Here is a 22,485-nt window from a genome sequence, read left to right on the forward strand (position 1 = left end):
CGGTAAGCCTCTGTGTGGGCTCTAATCTCTCAACAAAAGCCCGTACCGAGCTACTGAGCGTCTCTCTTGCAGAGTCTTCCACTGGAGTTTATCTATCATCTCCGTAACACATTCGCAATTATTAAATGATCCTGTAACGAAGCGCGCTGCTCTCCGTTGGATCTTCTCTATCTCTTCTATCAACTCTATCTGGTACAGATCCCACACCGGTGAGCAGTATTGAAGCAGTGGGCGAACAAGTGTACTGCAACCTACTTCCTTTGTTTCGGACTGCATTTCCTTAGAATTCTTCCAATGAATTTCAGTCTGACATCTGCTTTACCGACGATTAGTTTTATATGGTCATTCCATTTTAATTCACCCCTAATGCCTACTCCCTGATAATTTATGGAATTAACTGTTTGCAGTTGCTGACCTGCTATATTGTAGCTAAATGATAAAGGATCTTACTTTCTATGTAATCGCAGCACATTACACTTGTCTTCATTGAGATTCAATTACCATTCCCTGCACCATGCGTCAATTCGTTGCAGATCCTCCTGCATTTCAGTACAATTTTCCATTGTTACAACCTCTCGATATACTACAGCATCATCCGCAAAAAGCCTCAGTGAACTTCCGATGTTATCCACAAGGTCATTTATATATATCGTGAATAGCAACGGTCCTATGATACTCACCTGCGGCACACCTGAAATCACTCTTACTTCGGAAAACTTCTCTCCATTGAGAATGACATGCTGAGTTCTGTTATCTAGGAACTCTTCAATCCAATCACACAATTAGTCTGATAGTCCATATGCTCTTACATTGTCATGAAACGACTGCCGGGAACGGTATCAAACGCCTTGCGGAAGTCAAGAAACACGGCATCTACCTGGGAACCCGTGTCTATGGCCCTCTGTGTCTCGTGGACGAATAGCGCGAGCTGGGTTTCACACGAGCGTCTTTTTCGAAACCCATGTTGATTCCTACAGAGTAGATTTCTAGTCTCCATAAAAGTCATTATACTCGAACATAATACGTGTTCCAAAATTCTACAACTGATCGACGTTAGAGATATAGGTCTATAGTTCCACACATCTGTTCGACGTCCCTTCTTGAAAACGGGGATGACCTGTGCCCTTTTCCAATCTTTTGGAACGCTACGCTCTTCTAGAGACCTACGGTACACCGCTGCAACGTGGGGGGCAAGTTCCTTCGCGTACTCTGTGTAAAATCGAACTGGTATCCCATCAGGTCCAGCAACCTAATTGTTTTTCTATCCCTCTGCCATCTGTTTCGATATCTACCATTTTGTCATCTGTGTGACAATCTAGAGAAGGAAGCACAACTGTCAATTTTAGAATAGCAGCGCGAATCCATGCGAAGGACACATTTTGCGTGATTGCCTCACGTAACATAACATCACCATAAACTTAATCCACAAGAACATTTGAACCTCTGCAATGTCTTGGTCGCCCTCTAAGTTCAGCAATCCACTGTTCTAATGATTGTTAAGGGTGTTTCTTGAGACGAAAACAATTGAATCTCTCCACAGCGACATGAATCTGTGATTCATAATGTTCGTCAAGTTTACGAATATCTCCAGGAGGAGGGTCAGGAAACAGCTTGACTCATAGACGATAAACGTCGGTTCTGACCATCATAGAAGAAAAAAAAAAAAGGAATGCGCGCCCTACCTTTAATGTTGTTTGCAGTGAAGTGTGCTTCCATTAGTGCACGATACGGACCAGTTCTCTTCTTTGCAGCAACCGGTTGTGGAGCTCGTTATTGCCACAGTAAGGTCGTCATCTGTTGGACACTGAGCAGCAGTCGGTGTATCTGCTGCCCTTGAAACTGAACAACTTTATTTAGATACATTTTTTGTGGAGCCTCAGACAAGGTGAAACACTCTACGGCACACACAAAAATATAGTAATATTGTGTTAGGCGCTGTGACCAGTGGAATTAAAAAAAGTCACAGGGCAGACGGCACTGCAGTCTTCTGGAGGAGGTTGTGTGGATTCTACAACACACACAAAATATTACATCATTTCATTCAAGTTGAAACAATATGAAATGCTTAACTTGGAAACAATCCATGTCCAAAGGAATGTCACTGTCGCTGAATTATAGCTAATCAGTTGATACTATACAGAATGATAGTCTTATCTCGATGTACACTCGACTATAAACTCTGATGCAGTTCTGACTTCTAATACAACTCGCTCCGTTGGATCTGAAGTAAGACGTTGCTGTTGTATTAAGCAATGATAGCGGATTGGGCTGAGCGGCACTGCGCTCTGACGGAAGGACTCTTCCGGCAGGTGCTGCGTATGAAACTTCTTGAGGTCGTGTTTATGGCGAAGTCTCTCATTCGCCGCCGCGTCAGGCAGCGATGTCCTTACTTGCGGTTCTATAGTGAGGTGTCAACTTTCCCGTGGGAGCTCGTTCTTTGGGTGACACCACATAGATAATCTTCACATAACGGGTATTGAATGATTAAACTTTCAACACTACTGAGGAAGCTCCGGGTATGAATACGTTGTTAAAGAAAAAAATCGTATGTCTACTTAATCGTTTATTGTAATCTAACTATTTATACACCAGTCTATCGTTTACGCTTCTACATCTCAATTATTGTAAAAATAAATGCAGTTTCACTCTTAAGACAGACGCAACAAGAGCAAGGGTACAAAAGGGTTAACTGTGTACTCTTAGCCGCAAAGGCGGATAAGGAACGAAGTTCGCGCAAGGCGGGCAAGAGTTTATACCTGAAATTTTTTAGCGATAGTCTCAGAGATCGCAACATACACCATGAAGATCGGTGCAGTCCTCAGTCCACTATTATTTAAGTTAATCACACCGCACCTGGTCATAACTAAAATAGTATCCCGCAAATACACGATTAAATGTTCAGTTGAAGAAGCAAGAGAACATATTAGAAATATCATTCTACAAAACTTCGAGCAGGTAGAAGTAGCACCGATATCTTCCCCTGAAATTAATACAATTATAAAAATTCTAAAACAGAAACTTTATTGTGGGGTTGATAGAATTTTAAACAGAATTCTGAAAAATTGTTCCAACTTAATAAGAAATGTTCTTAGCGATATATGCAATGCATCACGAATTTTTCCAGACAAGATAAAATATGTAACAATTAAACCATTTCATAAGAAAGATGACAAGACATACTTAAACAATTATCGTCCAATGTCCTTACTGACATCTTTTTTTCTGAAATATTCGAAAAAGTAATGTATCAAGAGTTGTCGCACACTTAAGTGGGAACAATTTACTTAGCACATCAGAGTTTGGGTTCCAAACAGGTTGCTTGATTGAGAATGCTGTTTATACATTCACTCATCAGACAGTACAAGCCTTAAATAATAATATATGGTCAGTTCTATTTTTGTGATTTCTCCAAGGCTTTCGATTGTGTGGATCTTGATACTCTCTTAGGAAAACTCAAATTTTATGGAAATGATCGCTTTACACACAGCTAGTCTGAATCATACTTGATAACCAGAATGCAAACGGTTGTGCCCAATAATTCAGGGTTCAATTTTTGGTCCACTCTTACAGCTTATATATGTGAATGGCGTACCACTTAACATTAAACAAGCAAAATTGATACTTTTTGCAGACGATACTAGTGTTAAGATAAATCTTATTAGAGAGAAAGCAACAGAAGAATTAATATATGATATTTTTCGAAGCATTATTAAGTGGCTTTCTGAAAATGTACTCTCCTTAAATTTTGAAAAAACACACTACATTCAGTTCTGTACAACAAATAGAGTAATACCAACAACTGATGCAGCACATGAGTGAGAGTTAGTAAGTAGGGTAGAATGCGTCAATTTTTTGGGTGTATATATTGATCGAAACTTGAGCTGAAAAAAGCATATTATTGAGCTTCTCAAACAATTAAGTTCAATTACCTTTCCTCTACGTATAATTGCTAATCTTGGAAACAAACGTATCAACCTCCTGACATCTTTTGCATGTTTCCACTCAATAATGTCGTAAGGAATAATTTTCTGTGGTAAATCATCACTTAGAAAGAAAGTCTTGATTACACAAAGGTGAGAAGTAAATTTTGTGGCGTTCACCCACGGACGTCTTGTTGGTACCTCTTCAAGAAGCTAGGCATTTTAACTGTGCCGTTACAATATATACATCGGCTAGCGAAATTCGTCGCAAATAATCCATCACAGTTTGAGAAGAACAGTGATGTACATATGGGTACCTACAACACTAGAGGTAAAAATGATCCTTATCACCCACAGTTAAAGTGGTCAGTGGCTCAGGGAGGAATTCAGTATGCAGCAATAAACGTTTTGATTATTTTCCCAGTAAAATAAAACGTCGGACAGTAAGTGAAGCAAGTTTTAAATATAATTTAACATCATTACCTGGACAACTCCTTCTATTCCATTGACGAGTTTCTACTTAAAAACGGGTAGCCATTAAAAAATATTTGTTTCTAGTGTACTTGCAAGAGTGGGAATAAAATGATGTGTTTATTAATGTTAATAGTAATCACGTTTACGTATCCTGTATACTGACTCGTTCCACATCATTTCGATAAAGCAATCGTTCAAATTATCTATGGAATATGTAACTAACTAACAACGTAGAACTACCACTGTTTGTTTTTAACCTTCTGGATAAATATATATCATGTGTTTGTGCGGTATTGACAACTTTGCCACCAGTTTTTCTTTGATATAAACCTTTTTTTTCGCTTCTGCACCTTTTCACTTTCGTGCTAAATGGTTCAAATGGCTCTGAGCACTATGGGACTTAACTTCTAAGGTCATCAGTCCCCTAGAACTTAGAACTACTTAAACCTAACTAACCTAAGGACATCACACACATTCATGCCCGAAGCAGGATTCGAACCTGCGACCGTTGCGGTCGCGTGGTTCCAGACTGAAGCGCCTAGAACCGCTGGGCCATCCCGGCCGGCTCCACTTTCGTGCTTTTTCATTTAATTATATTACTATGTGTTTATTTAATGTGTAAGAGAAATGAAAGTGTAGAGATGGAATTTGAAAATCGAAGTGAGCGTAGGTGGGGGTGGGGGGCAGGGAGAGGGTGGGTTGGTTTGTGGGATTAAAGGGACCAGACTGCGACGGTCATCGGTCGAGAGGGTGGGGAGGCATAGATGAGTGAGCAGTAAGTTCGAACTAGTGGGCTAGAGAGTGAGTTCGAGAAAAAGGGTGAGAAGTAAGAGGTGAAATGAAAGGGGAGGGGACGGGGAGAAGGTAGGCAGACAGAGGCAGAAGGATGCAAAAAGGGTAAGCATTTTTTTTCTTTTCTTTCTATGTCTTTTTTCAGTTAATTTATACAGTGTATGGTTTCGAATATTTATTTGGTCACTGAGTAATTGTTTATTTCGTGTTAATGTTTTGTGTATATGGAAGTTTTCATGGAAAAGGTGGAGGCGTCTTTGTTTACTGATTTTTAACGTTGTTCGTATCTATTTCTATAGTGTTTGATCTGTGGTATTCCTGTTTAAGGTGGACTGCAAATGTTGAATTCCATGCTCTGATGTGCTTTTTGTATCTTGTGTTGAAGATCCTGCCAATTATTTCACTGCAAAATTTCTTCACAGTCCCTGCAATGAATCTGATAGACACCAGATTGCTGGTATCTGTTTGCTTTTAATTTTAATTTAGGGATATGTTTTTGTATTGAGTTAGTTGTTTTTTGGGTAACGTTATGGCCTGGTTCTTTAAATATATGACCTATGTTTGAGTTATTCTGTTGCCGTATGTTACTGTATGCCATTTTCGTGTGATTATGCTGATTGTAGGTGTTGAAGTGAATTGGTTAGTTTGTTTCCTCATTTGTGTCTTTTGCCGGCCAGAGTGGCCGTGCGGTTCTAGGCGCTACAGTCTGGAGCCGCGAGACCGCTACGGTCGCAGGTTCGATTCCTGCCTCGGGCATGAATGTGTGTGATGTCATTAGGTTAGTTAGGTTTAAGTAGTTCTAAGTTCTGGGGGACTGATGACCTCAGAAGTTGAGTCCCATAGTGCTCAGAGCCATTTGAACCATTTGTGTCTTTATTTTTCTGTTGGGTTGTAAAGCAACTACGAAATATACGGCCACACAAATGAATTTCATTTCCTTAAACTGCTTCCCATGAGTCTCAGTCTGGCACCTGCTTTTCCTACTTTTTATTTTGTGTCTTCATTCCACTTCAAGTCAGCTCGGATTCTTACTCCTAGATATTTTATGGTAGTGTGGTTGTACAGTAGTGAGTTTCATCCCCTACTTGTTCGCAATATGTTACATTTGTTTATGTTCAAGGTCAACTGACAGTCCCTAGGCCAGTCGTCGATCCTCTGCAGTTCACTACACTATTCTGACTGCTACAAGGAAAGCAAGTTCTTTCGCATAATCTCTGTAGAATGTTAGAGGTATCTCATCTAGTACACATGATTTTCCCTTTCTTCTTACAGACAATTCCGTCATCTGTAAACAACCCTATGGAACTTCCTACTTGATCCACTAAATCATTTACATACAGGGTTATTCAAAATTATCTAGACACTTTCAAGTGACTGTAAAAAAATGTAATGTAAGGTATGGTATGTAATGGATACAGCAACTCGAGAAGTTTGTTTTGTTACAGTGATCTCCAGCAACGTGGCTGTTAGACCAACGGAGACAGCATTTTGCGCCGGCCGAAGTGGCCGAGCAGTTCTAGGCGCTACAGTCTGGAACCGCGCGACCGCGACGGTCGCAGGTTCGAATCCTGCCTCGGGCATGAATGTGTGTGATGTCCTTAGGTTAGTTAGGTTTAAGTAGTTCTAAGTTCTAGGGGACTGATGACTTCAGAAGTTAAGTCCCATAGTGCTCAGACCCATTTTTGAACGGCGTTTTGCGTGAAGGCGTTCTGCAAGAGTGGGGCCCCAACTACAGTGCATCGAAAACTCAGGACCACATTTAACAAGGTTCCATCTGCCAGACAAAAGTTTAAGGTAACAAATGTCGTTGTAAAGGCGGACCTATCAGGGCAGCTGTGACTAAAGTCGATGCGGACGCTTTGGAACAAGCGTGGGCCGTACTGGACTACAGACTTGACATGTGCCGTGTGACTAACGGTTAGCACATTAAGCATTTGTGAAAATGGCACAAAAAAATTCTCGACTTGCTGTTTCTATACACATAATCGTATAATACCCTACCCCAACACAAACATTTTACAGTCACTTGAAAATGGCTACATAATCTAGAATAAGCTTGTATACTGTAAACAGTAACGGTCCCACGACACTTTCTTGAAGTACTACTGAAATTAGCTTTACATCTGTCGATTTAGTTCCGTCGAGAGAGCATCCAGACACGTCTTCTTAATGGAATCTAATTGGATAGAGCAGAACTGCAGTCAGTGCCAAGTCCAGCTTCGAATTGAGCCCTGATGAGCAGCGAAAACGTGTCTGGGGACGCCCCGGACAGTGATGGGATACCAATCTGACTGTCGCCCGTCTTGCGGACCGACAGCCAGGAGTGATGGTCTGGGGTACCATTTATTTTCGTAGCATGACCCCTTTGGTTGTCATCCGCGTCACTCTTACATCACAGCACTACGTCGACGATATTCTACGCCCCGTTCTGTTGCCCTTCATGGCAAGCTATCCTGGGCTTACATTTCAGCAAGATAATGCCCGCCTGCACACGGTGAAAGTTTTTAGTACTTGTCTTCGTGCTTGCCACACTGTACCATAGCCAGCAAGGCCGTCGGACCTCTCCTCGATTGAGAACATTTGGAGTAGGGCAACGGCCTCCGACTGGCTCGGAATTATGACTATCTAACACGCCAATTGGACAGAATTTGGCACGATATCCCTCAGGAGGACATCCAGCAATTCTGTCAGTCAATCCCAAACCGAGTAGAAGCTTGCATAAGGGCCGGAGGTGGACCAACACGTTATTGATTTTCTCAATTTGTGATGCTCTTTCTCTTGAATAAATCATCCAATTTTTCTGAAACTGTAATCGTTTGTTTGTCTGTACACGTACATCACATCTATCGATTTCCGTCCTATTCGGATAATGCTTTTAGTGTAATTTTCGGAGAGGACATTCAGAATATTGTCACCCCTCTGGCACTAGTTTTGATCGCATTTGACCCTGTCATTCTGCAGCTGGCAAATTAAGCTCTCCCCCTATTGCAATAGAGTAATCAGGAAACTTATTTTCGAAATTGTGCAGGTCCTCTTTCTCACTCTTGATGTTTAACTTCACCAATATTATTTCACACTCGGAATCCGTAATAACCTCATTAGATATTATCGAATATTTTACTGTAGTAAATACTCCAGCACTGTTGGCGTCTACCCTATCCTTGCATTATATACTCATTCTGTAGATAATCTTACGTTGCTATTCATTTCTGGTTTCAACCAAATTTCTGTTCATAATACGACCATTTTTAATTCACAGAGGAAGCTCTATTTTAGCCCATACCTCTAAACAATGTATAAAAAAATGAGGACACAGTTCACTGTTTATTGTGATACATTCTTCAGAAGAGCACTCCTGAAGCTATAGCAAGACCATGGAAGTACTGGAGGATTTATTTTTCCTTCTTTCCTGTGCAACGTACAGCAGTCAGAGGGAGAAGAAAATGTGAAATTCATTTCACGTAAGTCCAAAAATCAATGCAGCGTGTTATTGTAGAGATGTGTACTCTTAGAGATTTTTTTAAACTATTAGAGACTTCATTGTTTCAAACTTTGGGACAGTGTCTAATTAATAGTAGCACAGTTCTTCCGTCTTGCCTGTCAGTTTCAACTTGTTTCTCAAACAGTTTTTGAGAGATTTCTAGAACAACATTGGCAAATGATATAACACTGTAGTTGTCTTCTCAAATCCTTTCGAATGCAGTTAGGAATTATACTGTTTCCAATATTTTGATCAATATGTTAGATAAAGAGTGTTAACCATATGGTGTTGTTACTACGTCATACGCCAGTAATTCACACGCACGCACACGCAAGTGCGACAAGCTGTAATGTACCACCACTTCATGTAGCTACACAATTAAAATTATCGCCTTCGGCTGCCCTTAATACTAACCCTTCCAACAACTATAAGTGTAAATAATTGGTACGCCAGCGTCAGTGTGGAGTGTTGACCCGGTGAGACAAGAGTAACTCACGAATTGTGAATAATGAGGCCTTCTGACTGCTCACTTCCCGTAACTCCATCATCTTTCCAAAGGATCGGCGAACTGTAGTGATATCAACGCCGGGAAATCCACTACAGTGAATCGAATAAGATGAATAAACCTTCCGTAGGCTTGCATTTGCACGCACAAATATTACGGAAAAACGGAATTCAGCGACAACACAAAATCCCTGAAAACAGTTTGAAGAAAGAAAGACAAACTACTATTAAGAACACGTCGATATGAATTACGAGTGAAGCTCTTTTCTTAAACACAAATTTAGAGAAACACTGTGGGATTTGTTGCATTCACCAGTAACTTAGATACCCAAAATACAGGTGACAAAAAGCGAACCCCCAGCTGCAGAGTTCTATGGCTGTGGGAAAGTGGCCTACTTGCAGGCTTATAACGGTCGCGTCACAGGGCAATACACCTGAAACGGAATAACTATGGCAACACATGAGAAAGAAGAACGATCGTTTATTAAAATACTGTAATTTACACCAAAATAGACTCAGCTTTTGTTTTGTGAGGAAACATGGCATTAATATAAACTGAACGTAAGATAACCTAACACAGCAGAAGATTACTAACTAATCTAATTGAAATTCCAGTTTGGAATGCGGTTCGAGACTGTTGATAAGTTCTATCTCTCAACTGATAAATACTTTAACTATCACTTCGACTAATCCTTGACACTCGACCTTAACTGTGTGACGACCGGAACTGGTCAGCAGTAATGATTGAAGATGAGTACTGTCCGATAACTGAAGGCAACTTTAATTGGAACTGGCTAAGTGTCAGCGTGCGGCCGCTTAAATACAGGATACTGTAGCTCGGTGTATTAATGTACAGCTCCAGACTGTTTGGTGCATGCATCAGATAGCTCAGGGTTTCAGCCCTCCATGTGGTGGCAGACGTAATTATTGGCGGATGAATGGAGTATTGAATGTGTTATAGTGGAAGCATAAAGTAGTTCCTGGTGCCTGTGAGGCATCTACGATGGGACTGACCATACTACGTGTGGAGTCATGGCGAGACTGGTTACAGTGTGGCGCCCCCTGAAGACTATCGATGTGTACCGCATCTGTCGGACACAGCGAGATAAAAGCCCAGCAGTTCCTGGTTTCATTTCTTAACTCGTTGCTAAAAGTTTGCTAAGGCCAGTAACACCCTTGATAACTGACAGGTTCTCCTGGAAACTAGTCATAGGAGTAAGTAATGCAACACATTTTTTTCCTCGACAAATTTCGGTTGAAAAAATGCTGAATTTGTTTACGACATCATGGAATATTCCCGCTCCGGCCTCTATATTTCCGTGAAGTCCCGATAGTTTGCGGCGTTAAACATAGCAAAGTCTCTGCCATCATCGCAACAAGGTCGCGCAAGTCTGTCCGATATCCAGCGTACCAGATGGCCGCATACAGCTGCGACCCCTGCAATGTTGGAACGTGCGGACCCTCTCATTCGAGGTGATCGACGGATCACAATTAAACACGTCGCTGCTCGAGTGGATGTCCCTGTTGGTAATGCTGACACACTGGTCCACCAGTTGGGGTACTCAAAGATGAGTGCCCCCTGGGTTTCTCACCGCCTAACAGAAGACCATATAGAGCAACGAAGGTCCATCTGTGAGGAACTACTTGCACGTTACGAGACCGATCGTGACAATTTATTGAAAGCCATACTCTCAGCTGGTCTAGCCATGGCGACGGTCATCTGGGACTCTGAAGCGGTTATTCTGTTTGATGTACTCCCTCATGGCGCAACGATCATCTCAGAAGTGTGTTGTGCTACCCTCAGGAAATTGAAGAAATGACTTCAGGTTGTTCGTCACCACAAAAATGCCAACGGACTTCTCCATGACAAAGCAAGACCCCACAAAAGTCTGCGCAGCTGTTCTTCCTCTTCCACCCTACAGCCCGGAACCCGCACCTTTCGGCCTCTTCACTCTTTTGATTCGTTGTCTCATAAACATCCGTAGAGACGTGCTCACATTGGTTACTTGTCTTCCTCCCATCCCGTCGCCTTACTTGCTCCTCTCAGTAGATTTTCCCAGTATAGCTGTGGTCTGGAAACCAAAAAAATTCTCTTTAACAGGAAGGTAACACTTTGCAACTGCTGAACAACATACATTCGGTGTTTGCAAATAGCCTCAGAGTTCCAGGAGCCGCTATGATTCCATAACCACTTCACGTGTCGTAGACTTTATAGCAAAGATTGCCTTGAACAGGTTAACCTTGTTGTCCCCATCGTTCTCTGGGCACTTCTTAGTCGTACTAGGATGTATAGGACGTGTGCATTCTGTGTGCAAAGGAAGGAGGAGCTGGCCGCAGTTTGCGAACAGTTAAAGATGGTTTTGACCACCGTCAGCCGTCTTGAGACTGCTGCCTTGGGGTATAGCTGTGGTGGAGATTCTGGTGCGTCGCATGGGACACCTCAAGTGTCGTTTCTCCCATGGGCTGTGTTGCCCAGCACCTTGCAGTGTACCCAACATAGTGGATGTGCCCTCACCTCAGAGAGAGTGGCAGCGAGCACCTATCTGTTTCTAGACACCAGCTTTGTTGAGGAATTGTGAGAATTTATGTGTGATGAATTACGACAGAGAAAGGAGCCTGTGACAACTCGAGGTACTTACTTCATTTTAGTTGTTTGTCTCCACATTTACATCTATTTCAACTTTTTTCAAAGACCTCCTCTCATAGAGTCAAGTTCTGAAACAGTGTTTTCTTTTCTCTGCTAGACAGTGCCGCAGGTTACCCCAAAGTCGTAACTCAACACACACGTCGTATTAACACAAATGAATCAACCTGATGACGGAGGTTTAAACATTTGAAACTCGTTGTGGAAATAAATTAAAACAGTGACTGGTAAATGTAAACTTCTTGAAACTTCCTGACAGATTAAAACTATGTTTCAGACCGAGACTCGAACTCAGGACCTTTGCTTTCCGGGGCAAGACCACTTGCTGGCGAAAGGTGAAGGTTCCGAGTTGGAGTCTCCGTCCGGTACACAGTTTTCATCTGCCAGGAAGTTTCATATCAGCGCACTCCGCAGAAAAGTGAAAATTTCTTCCAGTAAACTTGTTTCGTTCAATATGTGCTAGTAGTAGCACCTCTGGCTGAGAGGTGTCACTATCATACAGGCGACGAAATAATAAACAAGCTAGTATTAGACTGGAAAGCAACATCTTCCATGTGCTCAATGGAACAAAGCTGTATATTTACTTATGGTACTAAGTAAAATTTCAGGATATATTTAGCTTTTCAGTTAAAGGGAAATACACTTTTATGTAAACAACTTTATTTTTCGACAGTAGTTTTTGTTTCTGCTAATATTATAGTTGGTTGGTTGACTTGGGGAAGGGACCAGACAGGGAGGTCACCGGTCCCATCGGATTACGGAAGGATGGGGAAGAAAGCTGGCCGTACCCTTTCAAAGGAACCATCCCTGCATTTGCCTGAAGCGATTTAGGCAAATGACGGAAATCTAAATCAGGATGGCCGGACGCGGGATTGAACCGTCGTCCTCCCGAATGCGAGTCCAGTGTGCTGAACACTGCGCCATCTCGCTAGGTGCGAATAGCATGTTTTATTGTTAAGTACTGTTAATTTCATCCTTTTTTTAATTATCAGAGTGAATGAAGAGATAAATGTGGTGTATGTGATATGTGATATTTGCTTTTGTATTAACTGAGTATACAATAGCGTAGAAACATGTATCTGAATCAATTGCACGAGTCAAATGCTTCGTGGAAATTTGTGATTTGTAATTCGCCAATTTAAAGTACTGGAGAAACAAGAAACTTATTCCAGTAATTCAGTTACGCAGAGAAGAAATTATTCTGCTGTTTACAGGTTTTCTGAAATTGTTTAGCTAATAAATCGCTTTAAAAAGACATTAACATGGTGTTTTGTACAAAGTAAAAGACTCAGGATAGTGGGGTTTAGATCTTCTACCCTCACTGGCTATAGTGCAGCTCAGCCTGTCAGCCGGCCGGGGTGGCCGTGCGGTTCTAGGCACTTCAGTCTGGAACCGCGTGACCGCTACTGTCGCAGATTCGAATCCTGCCTCGGGCATGGATGTGTGTGATGTCCTTAGGTTAGTTAGGTTTAAGTAGTTCTAAGTTCTAGGGGACTGATGACCACAGATCTTAAGTCCCATAGTGCTCAGAGCCATTTGAACCATCAGCCTGTCAGGAGAGATAGCATTCGCACGCATTTTGGGGGCTAGAGGATTGCTTTCTGGAGTCTGAATGGATTTGGGGTTTAAACATCATGATAACCGGACGTGTTAACGTTGCATTCTTAGAAGATATTTTCATTTTGAACAGTCACTGTCGTAAATAGATTGTGGAGTGTCGTAAAGTATTAACAAACAAACGCTAAAGACAAATGTGTAAACGCCATATTTTTTAATGTAAACTGTGACCCTTTATGAATAACGTATATGCACGAGGCGTTTTACACAAATCGTGACCGAAGACGGATAATTCAATGTCATCAATTTGTAGAACATTGAGCGAGCATTCTATTCACAGACAATCCGCGTGCTACTTTCTTGGGAACAGGTTAAGGCGTATACCATAAGCTGGCTACTGAGAGTGATTGTGCTATAGGACAATGTCGTAAAGTAACTTTGAAGTAATTCGGACTTGATAGTCGGCAGCGTATTCAAGAAGTGCCAATATATCGGAATATTCATTCAAACACTTTCTCTCATTTAGTAAGTAGCCAGACTCGGTACTAGAAAACATTCTATGCACATTATAGATTCGTGTAGTGCAACTGATTCCTGTTAACAGCTTTTCCACTCGAAGAAACATTACACGTTATTCTTCAGGGAAGACGTGTGCTGCATGAGAAGATGACCTAAAAGTGAGTGGACATGAGACTTTTTTGCAGAGGAATTAGATAGCGCCTTCGCAGTGAATTAATTGAGAATGAAATCATAGAGTCAGTTGATAAGCTTTGTGGTTAGGGCAAGTTAAGGTAACAGCTGGATGGACAGCAAATGAAATAAACAAAAGAGTAAAAATGGAGTGTAGTGCTTTTGATAAAGAAAATTGAAGTTCTAAATTTAAGTCTTCAAGGTGTCTGCAAAGGAAAGTTTACCATGTATAACACCCGTTTTGAATGTGAAATTATTCGAGAACTGGGGTTACTAACTGAATAATGGAGAGATGTAAGTCGGAAATTACGAGAAAGACAGAAAAAGAAATGAATAGATCAGAGACAGATTGGAATTGACGATATAAGTATGGCTGTTGAAAATGAAATGTAGGTGAGTAGGATATGTAGTCAGGTGGATGAACTACAGATGGTACATGGAAGTACTTTGCTGGATACATAGAGATTACAAAAGTCCCAGGCATGGACCTTATGAATGTTGATCACATAACATTAAAAAGTAAGTGGTTAAAAACACTGATACTGTATTGAAGGATATGAGTTCCGCCTTTTTGCAAACACACTGTTTTTTCTTTTTACCCAAACATATTTCAGCACCTCTGTGCCATCATCAGTGGGTTTTTGCTTACTGAAAACTGCAAAAAGTGAAAACGTTTTACCTTATAACTGATTACTTTTTCTCTTTCTTTCTGTCTGCCTGTGTGTGTGTGTGTGTGTGTGTGTGTGTGTGTGTGTGTGTGTGTGTGTGTAAGCTCCTTTAGCTGTTTGCGTTGCCTTTTCTGTAAAGTTCCTTTAGTGTGTTAAATGGTGTGCCATTACAAAGTGTAATGTTTTCATTTAAAACTTGTTTGCGTTCTGATGTTGCCGTCTGTATGTGGAACTTCTCCTCTATTTGCAATTTGTGGTATAGGCTGTGGCTGGATTTCAGTATTTTTAAATGTGTTGCTATTGTAGTTGGGTGGTTCTTATGGCCTATTAGGTGGTCAGCAAATGTGGTATGGGCACTGCTGCTTTTTAGGGCTCTGAGGTATTCTGGGTATCTTGTTTTAAAGTTCCTGCACGTTTGTCCTATGTATACTGATTGTGAAGTGTTGCATGTGAGTTCATACATTCCTGATTTGTTGAATTTATCTGTGGTTGTCTCCTGTGTTCTGAGTTTTTTCTGTGTTGTGTTGTCTGTTATGTACCCTATTTGAAATTCCTGCTCTTCAATATAGTTAAATAACAACTGTCTAACTCATAATGTAATTCCACACTATATAAAAAACTCTGTAAGTAGCATGTCATCTGCACCAAGAAAAGTGAAAAATAAGGCGGTGATATTGTGGCTAAAGCATGAAATTAGGGAATTATACGCTAAAAAACAACAACGAATTTTACAAAACACATTTATAATTGGCCAATAAATTTGCAATATCAGCTCAGTTTGAGGAAATAATGCAGAGTGAAAAGGCAACTTACAGAAAATAACACAAGAAAAAACAGAATAAATAAAACAAAAAGAACTAAACAGACTCATTAACAGCACAAGCACATCCACTGCAAACAGTCACCACAACCAAAAACATCAATTCCATGACAGAATCACCAACTTAACTGAAATGAATCTCACCAAACAAGAAAAATGCCTACTGGGAAACGGACCAAAAGACAAATTTAACACACATACACCACTCAAAACAATCGAAGAAGAATCTGAACACATTATAAGAGGACAGGAAAGACTGGGTACACCAAATTTTAATGCAAACTTAGCAAGAGAATTAGCTGCTGCAGAAATAGCACAGGTAATCAGAACACACAAATTATGAATGAAAAAACACTAGAGAAAATCACAGCCAACAAGCTAAAACAAAAATTAAAGCAAAACACTGTTATACAAACAAGGGCAGATAAAGGGAACGTCACTGTGATTATGAATGAACATCACCAAACTAACCGGTGACACAACAGCAAGATATCAGAGAAACATCCAACAACCACTAAAAAACATCAAAAATACGTTCTCAAAAGGCCAGATGCAATGAATGACACAAAAAAATCTAAAGGCACTCACTCCAAAATCCCTACCAAAGGTGCACAAAGATCGTACCCCTTTAAGGCCAGTCATCAACTTCAGAAATTCCCCATCATACCACCTAGCCCAACATACACACACATTACTAAAGAACACATACACTTTTGAAAACAACAGGAACATAGAGAACTCAATGCAAGTAGTAGAGAGAATCAAGAATATAGAAATACCAGACACAGCAAGCCTCATATCATTTGATGTCACGTCACTGTACACTTGTATTCCAATAAATGAAAGGATCAGCATCACCATACAAAGACTAAAACAACAAGGAAACACACCAGTCTCATGCATTAATGAAACAGCAACCATGCTCCAGACCATAACAGCACAAAATTACATTACGTTCAACAATGAAGTTTACTCCCAAAATCTACATTTACATCTACGTGATTACTCTGCTATTCACAATAAAGTGCCTGGCAGAGGGTTCAATGCACCACCTTCAAGCTGTCTCTTACAGTTCCACTCTCGAACGGCGCGCGGGAAAAACAAGCACTTAAATTTTTCTGTGCGAGCCCTGATTTCTCTTATTTTATCGTAATGATCATATCTTTCTATGTCGGTGGGTGCCAACCGAGTGATTTCATAATCGGAGGAGAAAAGTGGTGATTGGAATTTCATAAGAAGATCCCGTCGCAACGAAAAACGCCTTTGTTTTAATGATTGCCACTCCAATTCACGTATCATGTCTGTGACACTATCTCCCCTATTTCGCGATAATACAAAACGATCTGCCCTTCTTTGTACTTTTTCGATGTTATCCGTTAGTCCCATCTGATGCGGATCCCACACCGCACAGCAGTACTCCAGAATAGGGCGGACAAGCGTGGTGTAAGCAGTCTCTTTAGTAGACCTGCTGCGCCTTCTAAGTGTTCTGCCAATGAATCGCAATCTTTGGTTGGCTCTACCCACACTATTATCTATGTGATCGTTCCAATTTAGGTTATTTGTAATTGTAATCCCTAAGTATTTAGTTGAATTTATAGCCTTCAGATTTGTGTGACTTATCGTGTGATCGAAATTTAGCGGATTTCTTTTAGTATTCATGTGAATAACTTCACACTTCTCTTTATTCAGGTTCAATTGCTACTTTTCGCATCGTGCAGATATCTTATCTAAATCATTTTGCAATTCGTTTTGGTCATCTGATGACTTAACCAGACGGTAAATGACAGTATCATCTGAAAACAATCTAAGACGGCTACTGAGATTGTCTCCTATGTCGTTAAAATAGATAAGGAACAGTAGAAGGCCTAGAACACCTCCTTGGGGAACGCCGGATATGATTTCTGTTTTACTCGATGACTTTCTGTCTATTACTATGAACTGTGACCTTTCTGATAGGAAATCACGAGTCCAGGAGCACAACTGAGGCGATATTCCATAGGCACGCAGTTAGGTTAGAAGACGCTTGTGAGGAACGGCGTCGAAAGCCTTCTGGAAGTCTAAACATATGGAATCGATTAGACATCCCCTGTCCACAGAACTCATTACTTCATGAGTATAAAGAGCTAGTTGTGTTTCACAAGAACGATATTTTCTGAATCCGTGCTGACTACGTGTCAATAAATCGTTTTCTTCGAGGTACTTAATAATGTTCGAATACAGTATATGTTCCAAAACCCTACTGCAAATCAACGTCAGTGATATGGGAATGTAATTCAACGGATTACACCTACTTCCCTTCTTGGGTATTGGTGTGACTTGAGCAATTTTCCAGTCTTTAGGTACGGATCTTTCTGTGAGCGAGTGGTTGTATATAATTGCTAAATATGGAGCTATTGTATCAGCATACTCTGAGAGGAACCTGACTGGTATACAATCTGGACCGGAAGCCCTGCTTTTGTTAAGTGATTTAAGTGCTTTGTGACACCGAGGATATCTGTTTCTGTTTCTCATCTTGGCAGTTGTTCTTGATTGGAATTCAGGAATATTTACTTCATCTTCTTTGGTGAAAGAGTTTCGGAAAATCGTGTTTAATAACTCTGTTTTTGTGGCACTGTCGTCAATGACTTCACCATTGTTATCGGGCAGTGAAGGTGTTGATTGCGTCTTGCCACTGGTGTACTTTATGTATGACCAGAATCTCTTTGGGTTTCCTGCCAGATTTCGAGACAGAGTTTCGTTGTGGAAATTAGTGAAAGCATCTCGCATTGAAGTACGCGCTATATTTCGAACTTGTGCAAAACTTTGCCAGTCTTGGGAATTTTGCGTTCTTTTAAAATTTGCATGCTTTATTTTCGCTGTTTCTGCAACAGCGATCTGATTCGTTTTGTGTGATGGGGAATCAGTACCGTCACTTATCAATTTATGTGGTACATATTTCTCAATTTCTGTCGATACTATCTCTTTGAAATCGTTCCTCATCTTTTCTATGCTTACATGATCAGATCGGAAGGGGTGTAGACTCTCTCTTAAAAAGGCGTTAAGAGCATTTTTATCAGCTTTTTTAAATAGAATTACTTTGCGTTTCTTTTTGATGGTTGTAGGAGTTACGGTATTCAGCCTAGTAGCTACTGCCTTGTGGTCGCTAATACCTGTATTCGTCACGATACTCACTATTTGTCCAGGATTATTTGTTGCTAAAAGGTCAAGTATGCTTTCGCAACCATTTACGCTTCGAGTGGGCTCATGAACTAATTGTTTAAAATAATTTTCTGAGAAAGCATTCAGTACAATTTCTGATGACGTTTTATGCCTGTCGCCGGCTTTAAACATATAATGTTTCCAGCATATCGATGGTAGATTAAAGTCACCACTGACTATAATTGTATGAGTGGGGTACCTATTTGAAATGAGACTCAAGTTTTCTTTGAACTGTTCAGCAACTATATCTTCTGAGTGTGTGTGTGTGGGAGGGGGGGGGGGGGGGGGAAGGGGAGCGATAGTTTAGTCCTATTGTCAAGTATAACTTCTACCCATGCTATTTCGCAGGAACTATCTACTTCAATTTCACTACAAAGCAAACTACTTCTGACAGCAATAAATACTCCACCACAATTGTATTTAATCTATCCTTTCTGAACACTGTTAGATCGTTAGAAAAAATTTCTGCTGAACTTATTTCCAGCTTTAGCCAGCTTTCTGTACCTATAACTATTTGAGCTTCAGTGCTTTCTATTAGCGCTTAGAGCTCTGGTCCTTTCCCAACACAGCTATGACAATTTAGAAATACAATACCGATCGTGTCTACAACTAACCTGCTGCCCCATTTTAGACGGACGCCCTTTCTGTGGTTCCCTGAGACTCTCTAACCTAAGAAACGTCCCTGTCCCCGCTACCCACGTAGCTGCTTCCTGTGTGTAGTGGACTCCTGACCTATTAAGTGGAACCCGGAAACCCAGCACCCGACGGCGCAAATCGAGGAGTCTGCAGCCTACAAGGTCACAGAACCGCCTGTGCCTCTGATTCAGATCCTCCACTCGGCTCTGCACCAAAGGACCACAGTCGGTTCTATCAACGATGCTGCAGATGGTGAGCTCCGCCTTAATCTCGCAAGCAAGACTGACAGTCTTTACCAATTCCACTAGCCGCCCAAATCCAGAGAGAATCTCCTCCGATCCAAAGCGACATACGTCATTGGTACCGACATGAGCCACCACCTCCAGTTGGCTGCACCCTGTACTCTTCATGGCATCTGGAAGCGGTCTTTCCACATCCAGAATGACTTCCCCCAGTATGCACACGAAGTGCACACTGGTTTCCTTCCCCTCCTTGGTAGCCATGTTCCTAAAGGGCCCCAAAACGCGCCTAACGTTGGAGCTCCCAACTACTAGCAAACCCACCATCTGTGAACGCCCAGACTTTGTGGGACGAGAAGCTTCCTCTGGAACAGCGTGGACGACTGCATCTGGCTCAGAGATCTCTCCAGCCACAGATAACGCCCGAAAACTGTTCGTCAAACGAACTGGGGGGGGGGGGGCCCTACGATCGGCCCCCTCGGACAGTTTTTCGCTTCCTACCATACTTTGGAATGATCTCGCACTTGACCATAGGTGAGGGGTCAACCTCAGTGCAGGCAGTAGCTGTGGCAGCCACAGCAGTGGGTCAAACAGCGGACACATTGGACGTGCTTGACGTCTCTCGCATCCCCGCATCCGACCCTCCACAGTGACGCCCCTTGGCAGCAGCCTCAAGCTGTGTGACCGAAGCCAGTGCAGCCTGGAGCTGTGAGCGAAGGGTCGCCAACTAAGCTCGCATCTGTATACAACAATCACAGTTCCTATCCATTACTGCAGTCGCTCCTGTTTGAAGCTCGTAAAAATATACAACAAACGAGCAGTGTACTCGGCTTGTTAGCAGCAGGAATTCGAAGTGCTCTCTCACTAATGGTCTAAACGACACTGAGCTACACTAACGAAAACAAACAAAAGCCTGTACGATCCGAGGGTCGACGTAAGGGTCGATTGCAACGGCGGTACGGTACACTACACTGTTATTAAAATAAAAGCTTGTGCCTAGTAGGCACTCAAACATGCAAGAAATTACAAAAATAATCTAGTAACTACACAGGTATCTGTAAATAAATAAGTCACTCCTGCTGGAAGCTCGTAAAAATATACAACAAACATACGGTGTACTCGTCTTCTTAGCAGCAGGAACACGAGGTGCACTGTCACTGACAGTCTATCTGAAACTCATGAAGGGCTGCCAATAGGATCACCAGTTAGTGGCCTCCTTGCCAAAACATACATGAACAACCTAGAGAACAGGATCTTTACACACATAATGAGATAAAAAAAAAATACAAAGTCATATACTAGTACCATTTTGTCGATAACATAATATGCCTGATTGATGAACCACACACACACGTACATAAGGAAATAAAAAACTTACGCCCAAAAATTAGCTTCAAATTAGAAACAGAAACAGACAACACACTAAATTTCCTGGACCTCACCATATGAAAAACGAACAACACCCATGATTTTCAATATTCAGGAAACCAACAACCACGAACACCACCATTCATAATCCGTCAAACCACCCAGTCACACACAAGTAAGCAAGCTTCAGACCCATGCCCCACAGATTGAACAGAACACCTGTAAACAAACAGAATTACACACAGGAGCTAAACAGAATAAGAAAAGATAACAGAGGAAAATAGTTACAAGCCCCACATGATAGGGAAATTAAACCAACAAATTTGTAAACAGAAAAAGAACGAAAGCACAACACACACACACAAAATCTTACACAACACAGATCAACACAAGATACAAACAATGACCACATGCGAGACACCAGCACAACAACAACAACACACACAAAAGAAAATGGCATATACTCACCTAAAATAACAAAACTGTCCACATATTAAAGAAACAGGGACTTCAAATAGGATACAGGACAGACAACACAACACAGAAAAAACTTAGAACACAGGAGACACCCCACAGATAAATTCAACAAATCGGGAATATATGAACTCACATGCAACACTTGTCCATCAGTATATATAGGACAAACATGCAGGAACTTTAAAACAAGATACCCAGAACACCTCAGAGCCATAAAAAGTAACACTACCTATCACAAACAGCTAAAGAAACCTACACATACACGCACACACACACACACACACACACACACACACACACACACACACACACACACGGGAAGAGAGAGAAAGTAAACAAAATTCAAATTCGGCGCCAAACCCTCGCGGGAACAAGTGAACGCCGACGGGATTAGGAAACACAACAACATAGTGCTCACCACGTTCCACGAAGTAAAAAAGCGTTTATAAAGAAAGAAATTACACAAAGTAGAATAATGTGTGTGTGCAGTGTCCTCAGAACTGAAAATAAGAAGGCTCAGTCACAACAAAGCTTGAAGAGTAGCAAATATATACGCAAAACATTTTGACACGGCAAAATCATGTTTTTTAAAAATCAGGGTATGTGTTAATTCGGTGATAAAATTTACATTTACATCGTTTGGTTTCCAGATGACAAGCTATCAGTGCAGGACACCATACAGTTGGTCTTGCAAACTTTCTTTAGGCCTCACTTTGTTATATCAGTTATAATATAAAACATTTTCAGTTTTTACGGTTTTCAATAAACAAAGACCCACTGGTGATGGCACAGAGGTGCTGAAACATGTTTGGGCAAAAAGAAAAAAACAGTGTGTTTTTGCAAAAACTGCAAATGCGGAAAGAAAGGACAAGACCTGCAGATCCAAAAGAAGAGTGTAAGACTGATACTCTTTGCTAAGGAAATCAGGAGGAGACCTTCATTCAGTGGCAGATGTAAAATGGCTGTTGAAGACTATATTTTGTGTATAATCATACGAAATTCATCGAGTCGTCAGCA

The sequence above is a fragment of the Schistocerca serialis genome, chromosome 3, assembly GCF_023864345.2.
Source record: "Schistocerca serialis cubense isolate TAMUIC-IGC-003099 chromosome 3, iqSchSeri2.2, whole genome shotgun sequence".
NCBI classification, from domain to species: domain Eukaryota; kingdom Metazoa; phylum Arthropoda; class Insecta; order Orthoptera; family Acrididae; genus Schistocerca; species Schistocerca serialis.